The sequence below is a fragment of the Cnephaeus nilssonii genome, assembly GCF_951640355.1.
Source record: "Cnephaeus nilssonii genome assembly, chromosome: 4".
Taxonomy (NCBI): Eukaryota; Metazoa; Chordata; class Mammalia; order Chiroptera; family Vespertilionidae; genus Cnephaeus; species Cnephaeus nilssonii.
The window spans coordinates 65,253,999-65,268,690 of record NC_137075.1 but is presented as its reverse complement, the minus strand read 5'-3'; the positions used below and the strand labels follow the sequence as shown (position 1 = coordinate 65,268,690).

The window sequence follows — 14,692 nt, the reverse complement described above, 5'->3', positions numbered from 1 at the left end:
AGTATTGAAGAGGCTGTTGTTGTTGTTTGCTTTGTCAGATCTAAAGCATCACTATTCCCAACTCCCTTGCTCTAACAGAGTTGTTCCCTACTCTTCAATAGTTGTTTGTTTTTTTTTTTAAATATATTTTTTATTGATTTCAGAGAAGAAGGGAGAGGGAGAGAGAGAGATAGTAACATCATCGATGAGAGAGAATCATTGATTGGCTGCCTCTTGCATGCCACACACTGGGGATCCATCCCCGGAACTGTGACTTCCTGGTTCGTAGGTCAACGCTCAACCACTGAGCCACACCAGCTGGCCACCCTTCAATAGCTTTTAGTTGCAATTACAATAAAACCCAATCTTGTTTCTCCTATGTCTTCCTAGGCCCTAGGGGAATGGGTCTCTCTCATCTCTCCAGTGTGATGCCAGGTTCCTCTTTGCACTATGCATTCCCCAGCACCATGGTTTCCACTCAGTTCCAACAGCCAAGCTCCTCGTTATCACAGGCCCTTTGCACAGCCATTCCCACTGCCTTAAATATTCACTCTTCATTTCTCACATTACTGGCTCCTTCTCATCCCTCAGATGGTCCTTTCCTCACCACCTTTTTTTGCTTTTAAAGCTATCCTGTTGATAGAATTCTGTTTATAACCTTTGTAACATGTTTCCCCTCCAAATGTGATGGAGTTTTGTTGCCCCTCTTTCTTCCCACTGTCAGTTCCATGAAGGCAGACCTTGTCTGTTTCTCTAGCCGCCTCAAAGCGTTTGTTTCAATGAATGTTTGTTGACGGAATGAGTGAATACTATAATGGAAGCTATGGAGATAGGAAATAGAGCTATAAATTTGGTTAGTAAAAGAGATCAATGCCTATGCTGTGCAATTTAGGAAAACTCACTTGAAACCAGAGGGACATTTAGAGTCCTTTTTCTTCCTCCAGTTGTCCGTGGAATAATATCTAACATTTATTGAGTACTTTCAGGCACTATGCCAAGCGTTTCACATGTGTTACAGAATTTAACCCTCGGAGCAACCCTGTAGCGGTAACCAACCTTTATTATGCTCATTTTTCAGAGGCAACTTGCCAAAAGCTACTTATGGTGGAGCCATAGCCAGGTTTAAGTAGGCCATATCCCATTAATTCAATGTAATCTACACCCCTTCCGCCAACAATAGGTGTTTTATCTACACACTTTTCAGAGAACCCCACTGAAGCTCCCATTTTATCTGACCTTCAGTATCTTGGGACCGAAACCTACTAGGTGGTTGCTAACCCCTGAGCGGGTTTCCTGGGGAATCTAAGCACCCTCGGTGGAGGAGCGGCCGCTCGGATGCACGGAGCTCTGGCTAAGCGCTGCACGGAGCTCTGGCTAAGCGCTGTCAGGACTCCCGGGGCTGCTGCGGAGAAGGGAGCTAACAGGTCCGCGGGTCCCAGGCAGACCCCTGGCCCTCCGGACGGCGAAAAGAGAAGGGAAGGTGTGTCTCGCCCACGCCCGCCTCAGGCTGGGGATCTCCAGACCAGAGGGGGAACCACACGGCGCCTTTCCCCCCAACAACACCGCGCGTCACCGGCTGAGCCCCGCCTACTTTCTCACGCAATCAGTCTCAGGCGCTATGGCCCCGCCCCCTGTGGCCGGACCTGGCCCGCGATTGGCTCTTGCGGGCGGCGATGACATTCCCCCACCCCTTCCGTCACTGCCAAGATGGCGCTGGTCGCAGCGGCGGAGTTAGCGGCGGCTGGAGTCAGAGAAAGAGGCGGAGGCAGCAGCGGCCGCAAGGGGAGGGGGAGTCCCGTCTGACTGAGACAGAGGCAGGCCTGGGCGGGCGGGGGTGCTGCGCAGGGCGGAGCGCTGGGCTGGGGATGAGCTAAGCAGGCTCGGAGCACCGCGGCATTCAACCCCTCGTGTCCCGCGGCCGCTCGTGAGGGGACCGGGCACCGCGTTCCCAGCTCGACCCGCTGCTCGCTCCGGAGCCAGCAGTGAGGTGAGTGCGGGGGCGGCAAGGCGGGCAGCGGCGGCATGTGGAGCTGTCACAGCCCGGAGCGGTGACAGCCGAGGGTGCGGGAGCGGGGCCAGCCGGGCTCGGAGAGGTGGCGCGGCTGATCGCGACCTCCGCCCGGGGGCTTCTCCGAGCCCGCCGTCCTCCGCGGCTCGGTCCGCTCCGGGATGGCGCGGCGGTGCGGAGAGGAGCACTCGCGCCTCTGCCTCGGAAGCGTGGAGGGCTCCGCTGTTTTCATTGGGATTTTCTATTCGCGGCTGGCCTGGGGCTCTTGTTGTTGGGCGGTGGGGGTGGGGACGGGGGCGGTGAGAGGGGAGGTCCCGGAGCTGGGATTTTGACAACCCCGTTACGTAAGACGGAGGTGGCTTCCCGGAATCCCACCTGCTCGGTCTTTTAAACCGGCGGCTGCGGGAGCCTGGCGGGGCCCCAGAGGCCCGGTTTCCTTCCCAGGGGTCTGCTTAGTCGACTCCGACCAGCGTGAGCTGGATCTGCGTCCAAGTTCGCTAGTTTCCACCTCACCCCGCAGTCTTTTATTATTTTTTTTGGGGGGGGGGGTGTTGAAACGATAACTGGTTGCCACCATTCCTTTTGAAGTTTCTCGCATTCGGCCGGGGGGGGGGGGGTGGAATGGGGGGAGGAGAAAAAAATGAAAAAACCTTGTGACCTAAAACTGGGTCGCAGCGACAGCTTTTCATTATCGTGCTTTTAAATGACAGATGTGCTGGAAGATTTTTGTTATTGTCTCAGTGTGCTTTTCATACAAACGCATGGTTACGCCTGCAGCCCGAGAGAAGGGTTTTTGTTTCACAGGACAGTTATTTCTTGTTTGCAACAGCAGGACAGGCATCAGTCAACAGGCATGTATTTATTTAGGGAGAAAACGCGTGCCAGCCATCTAGAGACCCGTGAGGGCACAAATTGTATCACTCCGTTAATATGTTATTCTTGAAAATGTGTTACACGTTAATGAAAATAGTAGCCCAAATGTCAAGAAGCGATTTTATAAGATTACAAGCTGTGGCTTGGTGTTTATAGTCACTATTTTCTGATTGCCCTACTCTCCTCTTGGTGGAAGGAGGCGGAGACACCTGTAAACAGCGTAGCCCAGGTTACACTAATCTATTGAGGTATATTTGAGATTACTGTAAAAAGTAGTCTCTGGGAGACCTACCAGTAAGATTAGGTAATAAGTAAGGACTGTTGGGCAAATTGTTCAGTTTATGTTTAGAGAATGTGGTTCTGGGATTCAGTTTTTGAAATTTAAGTATACAGAATTTCTGAGCTATTTGAACCCTGTTTGAACTTATAACGAAACAAAATATTGTATTTGTCTCCTTTTATAAGAACTTTCATTGGAATTAAACATTTTAGGCAACTTCTACATTATTTTTACAATTTTCCTTTGGAATTAAACATTTTAGGCAACTTCTACATTATTTTTACAATTTTCCTTTGAAAATTGCAGCTCTCAAGTAGGAGTTCAGAATAGCATTTATCATCATCATTGCTATATATACTATATGTTACATAATTTTATTTTTCTGAATGATTAAATATAGATCTACATCATTGTGAAATTTTATAAGAATGTACTTGTTAGGGAAGTTAATTGATCTTGACACAAGTCCATTACTGGGAATAAATGAGTAAATTTTGGCCTGAGTTTTGAATTTGCGTACACAAATTTACACTCTTGAAAATTGGTAAGCGATATAATTTTTTTGTTTGTGCAAGAGAGGCACAAAGCTGATGTTGATTTGTTCTGAACTTTTCCATATGACTTACCACTGGCTTAAATAGTTATTGATTCTTAAGCTTCTGGAGCTGTTGGCCTATCTATTGCAACTTGAATAATATTTGATTAGGAGGCTATAAGAAGGAGGAGCTAGAGTATACGACATTTATTACTTTATTCAAACAATAAGAAATCATGGCAGAATTTTAAATGAAAATTTATTTTCTCATTAAATGATATTAGTTACATTATCTTTTTGTTTGCAGATATTTTCTAAGCAGTCTACTTACTGTGAAAACCTGAATTTAAGCACTGATACACAAAGATTTTTTATATATTACAAATCTGTGATTTTCCTGTTTAAATTGATGGTTTATTATTCTAAGTGGAAAACAAAAGTGGTTCTATCAGGAAAATTGACTTGTTCTTGTCCTCTCTGATGTCAGAGACTTTGTGGGACTTTCTTCTTTCCCACCAGATGTGGAACAAGAGAATGATTCAAGAAAAGTTGACAAAAATGCCTTCCTTTCTTGTTTGTTTGGTTTTTTTTTAATGCCCTAGATTATTGCTCAATAGAATCTGTGGGTTGGGGAGAAGTCAAGCACCACACATTTTATTACTGTATATCAGTTACCACTTTGAATCCTAAAACAGTGATATAGAATTTTATACATAAGAAAGTATTTTTTTGTTGTTGTTAATCCTTACCCTAGGATATTTTTCCATTGATTTTTTTTTTAAGAGAGAGTGGAGGGGACTAGGAGAGACAAAGAGAGAGAAACATTGATGTGGGAGAGCCACATCGATTGGTTGCCTCCCACACTTGCCCAGATCAGGCCTGGAATCTAGCCTGCAACCAAGGTATGATGTGCCCTTCACCGGAATTGAACCCCGGGACTCTTCAGTCTATGGAACAATGCTCTATCCATTGAACCAAACTGGGTAGGGCTACATAAGAAAGTATTATTTTCTATAGTGTGCTACTATAATAGTGAAAAATTTGTAACAGTCAAAATGCACTATAATAGGATAGTGAAATTAATAATAATTCATGTAATATATGAAGTTTTAAAAAGTCATATATTAAAAAATATTTACTGACATGAGAAAGTTCAATTGTTGAGAGAAAAATCAGAATATAAGGAAATATATACAGTGTTATTATTTATAACACTAGAGGCCCGGTGCATGAAATCGTGCACGGGTGGGGTCCAGCCGACCCGCTCCCATCAGGGCCAATTGGGCTGGGCCGGCTGGGGGGAGGGGGCGTGGGAGGTGGGCCGGCTGGCCCCGCCCCCTGGTTGAATTCCTGGTTGAACTCCTGGTCGAGGGGACAATTTGCATATTAGCCTTTTATTATATAGGATGTCACATCGTATATGGCAAAATGAATGGCAAGTATACATAAAATATTAAAAGGTGTTGTCTCTGGATAAGATTATAGATAATTTTTATTTTTGTGTTTATACTTTTCTATGTTCTATCTTTTGAATAATATTACTCTAATAATCATAAAAATGACATTAAAATATTTTCAAGGGTCATAAGAGAAAATCCTGAAAGACCCACATAACCACAGCTCCAACAGAGAAACTATCTTATGGTTCATATTAGAAAAAAAAAACTCTCAAAATGTGCTTATGCAATATACAATAATGGAGACAGCTGATAATTTAGGTGAAGGCATTCTCCTAGTTAATAGCACCAACCTGGTAATAGTTTTAAGTATGTGGATGCTGTTTGGGTCTTACAGTCAAACTGTTCTGTGTTGACAGTGCCACCTATTGATGGACTTCTTGACTTAGTCTTTTTCTCATTGCCTGATCAGTCAGTAGTAGCAGTTTTTGAATGTTTATGAGGTGCCAGGTACAGTTGACTCTTGAACAACATGGGGGTTAGGGGCACAGATCTTCCATGCAGTAAAAAATCTGCATATATCTTTTGACTCCCCAAACTTAACTACTAATAGCCTAATGTTGACCAATAACATAGTCAATAAACACATATTTTGTATGTTATATATATGGTATAGTGTATCCTTACAATAAAATAAGAAAAGAAAATGTTACTTAGAAAATCATAAGGCAGCGAAAATACATTTACACTATGTATTGAAAAAAATCTGTGTGTAAATGGACCCGTACAGTTCACACTCGTGTTGTTCAAGGGTCAGCTGTATTTTGCCAGTCACTGAGGACACAAAGGTTTATGAGACATGATTTCTGTCCTCAAATTGTGGTTGAGAACACTTTCTTTTCTTCTTGGGCTATCAGACCATATTGTGTACTCTGTTTTTCCTGTCTCACTGCTCAAGGCCTGGCACTTCAGGCAGTATCTTTCTCCTGGTGCTCATATAACCTCTTTTAACTTTCTTTATGGGAAAATATGTTCTGAGTTCCAGACAACCAATTTATAAGTAGATTTTTGGGGCATTACTTGATTGTATGTTGGGGAAACTTAATATTCACAAAGGCTGCATATATATTCATCTGTGGATGTTATTGTTATTTGTAAATTGTGTGACAATTTCTTAGTACCTTATTCTTGCATCCTCTTTTATTTTATTTTTTTTTGTATTTTTTTTTATTGAGGTATTATATGTGTACATATCTTACCATTACCCCCCCACCCCACACCCATACATGCCCTCACCCCCCAGAGTTTTGCGTCCATTGTTTATGCTTATATGCATGCATACAAGTCCTTCGTTTGATTTCTTATCTCCCCCACCTCTCCCTAACTTTCCCCCTGTAATTTGAAAGTCTGTTTGTTGCTTTACTGTCTCTGTATCTATCTTTTTGTTCATCAGTTTATAATGTTCTTTTGCATCCTCTTTTTAAAAAGCAAACAAATAGAAAGAACAGAGAAGAGACAGACTATCAAAAAAAATGAGGTGGGCCCTGGCTGGTGGTGTGGCTTGATTGAGAGTCATCCTGTGCACCGAAGGGTTGGGCTGCAACGTATTTTTGAAAAGGAAAGAAAGGAAAACAAAGATATCAAAGGGATTTTCCTGTTAGTACTGTTTTCACTGAGGAATAGTGAGTCATCAAAATATATAATAAGAGATACTGTTTCTGATATACTAGTACTTGTAGTATCTTTTTTAGATCCATGTAAAAAGACATTTTCCATATGTATGCTAGTACACACACACACACACACACACACACACACACACACACATCCTACCTAATAAAATAGTAATATGCAAATTGACTGCACCTCCGCTATGCCAAAACCACGCCCACCAGCCAAAGCCACACCCACCAGCCAATCAGGGCGAGTATGCAAATTACCCAACAAAGATGGCAGCTAATTTGCATACGCTGAGGGAGGGAGGAGTGAAGACTGAAGACAACTTAGAAGGAAGAGGGAGGAAAAGCGGAAAGCAAGGTGGCTGCCAAAGGGAAAGCCCGGGCGGGACGGAGCGGGGCAGAGCGGGGTGGAGCTGGGCGGGCGGCAGTGGCGAGTGGGTGCAGGTGCGGCGGCCCGCAAAGGTGGCGGCAGCGGCAGCGCACGCGGCCCCAACGGCCGCTTGCAGGATTCTTCCTGCAAATGGGCTACTAGTCTATATATATAAAAGCCTAAGAGACTGTCCAACCGGTAGCTATGACACGCAATGACCACCAGGGGGCAGGTACTCAATGGAGGAGTTGCTGAGCTGCAGTGCCTTGGCAACTGTGGTTCTCAGGTGACTCATCCAGAACCAGAGAGCTGGGAGCCCGATTCTGGGGTGCATCACAGGAGAACTGCCCTCTCACAATCTGGGCCCCTCGGGGGATTTCAGAGAGCCAGTTTCTGCCTGATCCCTGCAGGCCACGCCGAGGAACCCAACTGGTGCACAAATCTGTGCACCAAACTCACAGTTTAGCTATTTTCATTTCCAAATACAAGCTGAAGTATGGGGACTGGTAACTTACTAAATTTCTTTTTATTTATGTATAATAGAAATGTACACTTGAAACCTATGTGATCTTATTAATCAGTCACCCCAATAAATTTAATTTTAAAATTTTCTTTTTGCTGTAATATTGTTTTATAGGGAATACATTTTTATTATTTTGAAGTTTTAAAAATACAGAAAATTATAAAAATAGTAAACATGCATATACCCATCATACAAAATCTTAACATTTCCCCATTTTTGCTTCAGATACATGTTTAATATAAAAGAAGTCTGTATATTATAGTTATCACACTGAATTCTAGAAGAGCTCTGTATAATTTTATACTGTTTTTGAACCTTGCTGATCAAGTTAAAGTCACATTTGTTTTCCCCAATTTATCCTTTCTCCTCATATTCCTTCCCAGAGGCAATTGTTATGATAAATTTGATGTGTATCCTTACAGTTTACCTTTTAATAAACTACACTAAGTGGCCAGATTATTATGATCTCTGAATGCATAATAATCTGGCCACTCAGTGTGTGTGAATATATATATATATATATTAGAGGCCCAGTGCATGAATTCGTGCATGGGTGGGGTCCGGCCAGCCTGGCCAGGGGGAGGGGACATGGGCGGTTGGCCGGCCTGCCTGCTGGTCGAACTCCTGGTCGAGGGGACAATTTGCATATTAGCCTTTTAATATATAGGATATACACCAAGTGGCCAGGTTATTATGCGTTCAGAGATCATAATAATCTGGCCACTCAATGTATTTACATAAAAATTACATGGCATTTCTTTGGATGCTTTTTAAAAAAAATTTTTTTTTATTGATTTCAGAGAGGAAGGGAGAGGGAGAGAGATATAGAACCATCAGTGATATGAGAGAATCATTGATCAGCTGCCTCCTGCACGCCCCCTACTGGGATTGAGCCCAAAACCTGGGCATGTGCCCTTGACCAGAATTGAGCCCAGGTCCTTTCAGTCTGCAGGCCAAGGTTCTATCCACTGAGCCAAACCAGCTAGGGCTCTTGGGATGCTTTTGAGGAGTGTGGACTTTGGAGCCATATTTCCTTGGTTTGAATCTTTATTCTGCTTCTTAATAATTTTGTGACCTTAGGAAAGTTTTTAAATCTTTTTCATGCCTCTTTGTCCTCATCTATCAAACAGGGATAATAGAAGTGTCACCCTCATAAGATTGTTGTAAAAAGTAAATGAGTTGATTTACAGAAGGTGCTTAAAACTGTGCCTAGAACTTTTTTTAAAAAAAAAGTGCTGGTAAATTTAAGCATCTATTAATATGATCTGTCATGGTATGCATATTTTGAAACTTGCTTTTTAAATTTTACTTTTTTGTTGTTCTTGTTAATCCTCACCCAGGGATATTTTTTCCATTGATTTTTAGAGTGAGTGGAAGGAATATGGGAGGGAGGAGAGAGAGAGAAACATGATGTGAGAGAGATACATCAATTGGTTGCCTCCTGCTCACGCCCCAACTGACCAGCGCTAGAGATCAAACCTGCAACCCTTTAGTGCCCGGGTCAATGCTCTTACCACTGAACCATGCCGGCCAGGGCTACATGTTTTTTTTTTAATCCTTACCTAGGAATAGGTTTTTATTGATTTGTAGAGACAGGAAGGGAGAGAGAGAAAGAGATACATCAGTTGATTGATTCTAGCACTTGGCCCAACCAGGGATCGAACCCGCAACATAGGTATATGCCCTAAATGGGAATTGAATCCTCAACCTTTTCGTGCATGGGATGATGCTCCAACCAACTGAGCCATCCGGCCAGGGCTAAATTTTACTCCCCGCTTCCTCCAATCCTTGTTGGCCCTACAGGAATAGTTCATTTGTTTTGACTGGTATGCAATGTTCCATTCAATGAATATACTGCAATTTATTATTTCCTATGTTGATGATTCCCCCACCCCCTTAAGTAGTTATTTATTGGCAGTGGGCTGGAAAGGGCATTAGTGTTGGCATACACAGACAGCACCACACAACCAATGTCACAAGGGAGGCAAGAGTGTTGGGAAAGAACAGCCTGTTGATGAGCATTTAGATTGTTTTCATTTCTTATTTATTATAATTATTTATTATAAACAGTGCCTTATGAACATCCTTGAATCTCTGGAAGCAACATGCCAGAGTTTCTCCAGGTCATATACCTATTGTCAAATTTCTGCATTTTAGGATATAAGCATCTTTTATCTTCACAAGCTATTTATAGGATATTGACACACAAGTTCTGTTTCTTCATATCCTTACCAGCAGTTAGTGTTGTCAGACTTTTAATTTTTTTTCCTACCTGATTGGTGTGAAATGGAATTTTATTTCTATTTTCTTTCATCTTATCTATGAACATTTTTTTGTTATCTATGCAATGATTTGCCTATACCTTTCCTTTATACATTGGGCTGTCTTTTTTTGTTTGTTTGTTAATTCTCACCTGAGGACATTTTCCCATTGATTTTTAGATAGAGTATAAGGGAAGGGGGGAGTCAGAGAGAGAGAGAAACATCGATGTGAGAGAGACATATCGATTGGTTGCCTTTTGGACATGCCCTGACAGGCTGGGGATCGAGCTTGCAACTGAGGTACGTGCCCTTAATTGGAATCAAACCCAAGATCCTTCAGTACACGGGCCAACACTCTATCCAGAGGTAAACCAGTGAGGGCTGGGCTGTCTTTTTCTTACTGATATGTAAAAAGTCTGTGTGCCCCACACTTCAAAAGGCCAAAACTCAAAATGTCAGGTTTTGGAGTAAGGAAAAGTTTATTGATTGAGAAGGCACCAACTGAGAAAATGGGAGACTTGGTGGTGCTTCAAATACATCTTAAGGAAGTGCAGAGTTCAGGCTTTTTTTATGTCAAGGGAAGGGGGAAATCTGAGGGGCAAGAGGTGATTGACTACCACAGACATCTGGGCACCAGCAGGGGTCCAAGGAAATTGTGCTTAGTCTACTTGATCCTAGTTGATGTGAGTCTGGTCATGAGGTTCCTGCAAATCTTTGATGAACAGCACATCTCTTATCTCCTTGGAAGAGGCATTTTATGGTAAGGGGCTGTTTTTGTAAAACTCAAGCTGCAGGCAGAATTCCTGTAATGATTAGCATGTCTATATGCAAGAAGCTATTAACCTGATAGCCAGGGTAACAAAGCTGGCTTGAACATGATGGAGTCAGAAAGGCCGAGCATTTATTTCAATGTGTTACAAGAGGTTTTTTGTTGGATAGTTAAAAATGTTAGTGAAGTTTGTTTTTTGAAGTTTCTAAATCTCTTGAACAATGACTATTATGGACCCAAGTTATTGTGAATTTTATGCTATAGTATATTGTTACTAGTGAACTCTCCAATGTGCTTTCTTTAAAAAAAAATATATATATATATATATACACACACATATATACATACATACATACATACATACATACATATATATATGTGTGTGTGTATATATATACACATATATATGTGTATATGTATATATATATATATACATACACACACACACATATATATATATGTATGTATATGTTTCAGAGAGGAAGGGAGAGGGGAGAGGGAGAGAGAGATAGAAACATCTATGATGAGAAAGAATCACTGATTGGCTGCCTCCTGCACGCCCCCTACTAGGGATGGAGCCTGCAACCCCCGCAATGTGTCCTGACTGGAATCCAACTGTGACCTTCCGATTCATTGGTCAATGCTCATCTACTGAGTCACACCGGCCAGCTCCAATGTACCTTCTTAAAATATGTATAGTTACATTCCTCTCCTTCTGAAACTATGAAGAAATGTTTCAGTAATGTTCTGTAAATAGATGTTACCTAAAACTATTCAAACTTTGTGGACTCCAAAAACCAGGTGGAATCTTTATTAATGTAATTAGTGCCACAATTTTGCTTTAGTCCAAAATTTGACTGGCCTCTTGCTGGAGAATTTTCTGCTCCTAAAGTGCTTACAAACTAAGAAATAAAAATGTATACATATGAATGTGTACTTACATGTACAATATTATAAACTGCTCATCAATGTTGAGATTGTTTTGCACAATACTAACTATATTTCTATTTTGGTCCAACCTACTATACATCACTTAAAGGACTAATATCAGTCTAATTAAGGCAATAGCTTTATTCTTATAAACTTAATTTTAGAATTGTCATACATTTACAGAAAAGTTGCAGTGAGTTACCATATAGCCTAGATCCACCTTTCCCTATTGTTAATGTATGACTTTTCTATGTTACATTTGTCACAGCCAAGGAACCAACATTGGAATATTGCTATTAACTGAAACCCATAGCTTATTTGGATTTCATTAGTTTTCACCTAATGTCCTTTTTGGGTTCCAGGATCTCATCCAGAACAACATTTCATGTAGTTGTCATGTTTCCTTTGGCTCCTCTGGGCTATGGCAGCTTCTCTGATTTTCCTTGTTTTGATGACTTTCGCAGTTTCAAGGAGTATAGGTCAAATATTTTGTAGAATGTCCCTCAATTTGGGTTTGTCTAATATTTATTCAGAGTTAGCCTGAGGTTATTGGTTTGGGAGGAGGATGACCACAGAGGTAAAATGCCTTTCTTATTCCATTGCTTCAAGGGTACATACTATCAATATGGTCTATCACTGATTTTTTTATTTATTAATTTTTAGAGAGGAAGGGAGACGGAGAGAGAGAAACATTGATGAGAGAAAAATGTTGATTAGCTGCCTCCTGAACGCCCCCCCCCCCACCACCACCACCACCCCACTGGGGATCAAGCCTGCAACCTGCTTTTCTAACTTCTCCGCCAGCCGGCTCTCCTTCCTTCTCCCCTGGCCCCGCCTCTGCTCCTCCCTTCTCCCCTGGCCCCGCCTCCGCTCCTCCCTTCTCCCCCAGCCCCGCCTCCGCTCCTTCCTTCTCCCCTGGCCCCGCCTCCGCTCCTCCCTTCTCCCCTGGCCCCGCCTCTGCTCCTCCCTTCTCCCCCGGCCCCGCCCCTTCTCCCCCGGCCCCGCCTGCTCAACTTCCTTCTCCCCCGGCCCCGCCTGCTCAACTTCCTTCTCCCCCCGGCTTGCTTCTCTGCAGCTTTGCTCCCTTCTGCAGCTCTTGGCTTCTTTCTACGCTGTCGCGATATACAAATTAGCCGCCATCTTTGTTGGGATAATTTGCATATTCGTCCTGATTGGTTGGTGGGCGTGGCTTGGCTGGTGGGCGTGGCTTGGGCGTAGCGAAGGTGCAGTCAATTTGCATATTTGTCTATTATTAGATTAGATCATTTGTATCAGTATGGACTATGGACACTCATTTTATAGCTTTGGGTTACAATCCTACACTACTTTATTTTGTGGTTCAAATTGTTCCACATCTTTCATGTTTGCTCCTGTGACCAACAGGATGTACCCCATTGTTTTGCATTTTGAATACTTCCTTACTTTTTTTGCTCCAGGCTCATATATTCCTTACCTCCACCCATTTCTCCAAGGGTCCCTGGTTACTTTTATTAGAGAATGATGCTAGAAACCAAGATCTGGGCAGTGGGGCTGCTCATTGCAGCCTGGGTATCATTGCTTCTAGGCCCTATCAGTATACAAATCTAGGAAAGACATACTAACCCACATATTCAAACATGTAACTATTTTTCTATCTATCCATCTTTATCTATATGAAGCTAAACATGAGTTCATACTGTTATCTTTGACTCTACTTCAGTACCACATGTTTCCTTTCAGCCTTACCCCTTCTCTCCAAAAGTGAACGGGTAAGGCTAGCTCTCGCCAGACTGTCTGGGATTGACATCTGACTTTGCTGCTATCCTATATAATAAAAGTCTAATATGCAAATAGACTGAAAGGCAGAACAACTGTACAACCGGTTGCTATGACGTGCGCTGACCACCAGGGGGTGCGCACAGAACATGGCAGGCATCCGCAGCAGGCGGCAGAGCGTGGAACACAGCGGGCGTTGGCTGCAGCGGGATGGTGGAGCAGGTGAGCCGGGGCACCAGACCAAGGCGGGGTGCCGGTCGCTGTCATCGGGGCGAGCCTCTGGTGGTTACTGAAAATTCTTTGCTCCTGTGCACCAAGGTCCCATGCACCACGGTCCCGCCCACCGCTCACACCCGCTGCCAGCACCTGGCACCAGCCCCAATTGCTTGTCGCCATCAGCAGGTGTGAGCAGCAGCTGCTGGCCCCAATTGCCCCTCAGGGCTTCTCCACCTCTCCCTGGTCCTGAGGGATGATTGGGGCCAGTATCCGCCTCTCGCACCCACTGCCAGTGATGGTCCTGCTCGCAACCGCTGCCGGCGCCCAATGCAGGTCCCGATTGCTTGGCGCCATCAGTGAGTGAGAGCGGCGGCTGCAGGCCCCTATCGCCCCTGAGGGCTTCTCCACCTCCCCCTGCTCCTGAAGGGCGATCGGGGCAGCAGCTGCTGCTCACATCTGCTGATGGCGCCAGCCCCACTCGCACCTGCTGCTGGCACAGGCCCCAATCGCTCCACGCCATCAGCGGGTGGGACCGGGGCCGGCGCTGTCAGCACGTGGGAGCAGGGGCAGCAGGAGTGGGGCTGCCAGCAGACAGGGGACCAACAGGGGACCGGGGGCTGCGGCGGGAGGGACCAGATGGGGGCTCGGAGGATGGGCTGAGACCCGCTCCTGTGCCCACCACAGGCTTGTGGCCCACAGTTCCTTTCAAGGTGCACTGGGCCCCTAGTGTCTTCATAAGATTGTTGTGAAGCTTAAATTTGTTAATACAAGTAAAGCACTTAGAACAGTTGCTGACACTTAGTAAATGTTCAATAAATTACCTATTATAGCTACTATTGCCCTTGGAATGCTTTTAAAAAATATTATATGTTTTTTAATTGGTTTTAGAGAGAGGAAGACAAACATCAATGATGAGAGAGAATCATCCATCAGCTGCCTGCTGTGGGCCCCCTACTAGGGACCAAGCCCACACTGAGGCATGTGCCTTGACATGGAATTGAACCGTGACCTCCTGGTTCATGGGTCTACGCTCAACCACTGGGCCACACTGGCTGGGCTGGAATATTGTTGTTTTTTTAAATCCTCATCTGAGGATGTGTTTATTGATTTTAAAGAG

The 14,692-nt window shown here is 43.8% G+C and overlaps 1 protein-coding gene across 7 annotated transcripts in view; it reads left to right on the top strand.

The window, feature by feature from the left end:
* Positions 1–1,705: 1,705 nt before the first annotated feature.
* DENND4A (DENN domain containing 4A) overlaps positions 1,706–14,692 on the top strand; it is a 116,686-nt gene continuing 103,699 nt past the window's right edge. For all 7 annotated transcript variants that reach the window (XM_079768678.1, XM_079768677.1, XM_079768676.1 and 4 more), the window contains exon 1: positions 1,706–1,966. The gene's annotated coding sequence lies outside the window, so the exon portion shown is untranslated. The remainder of the gene's footprint in view (positions 1,967–14,692) is intronic.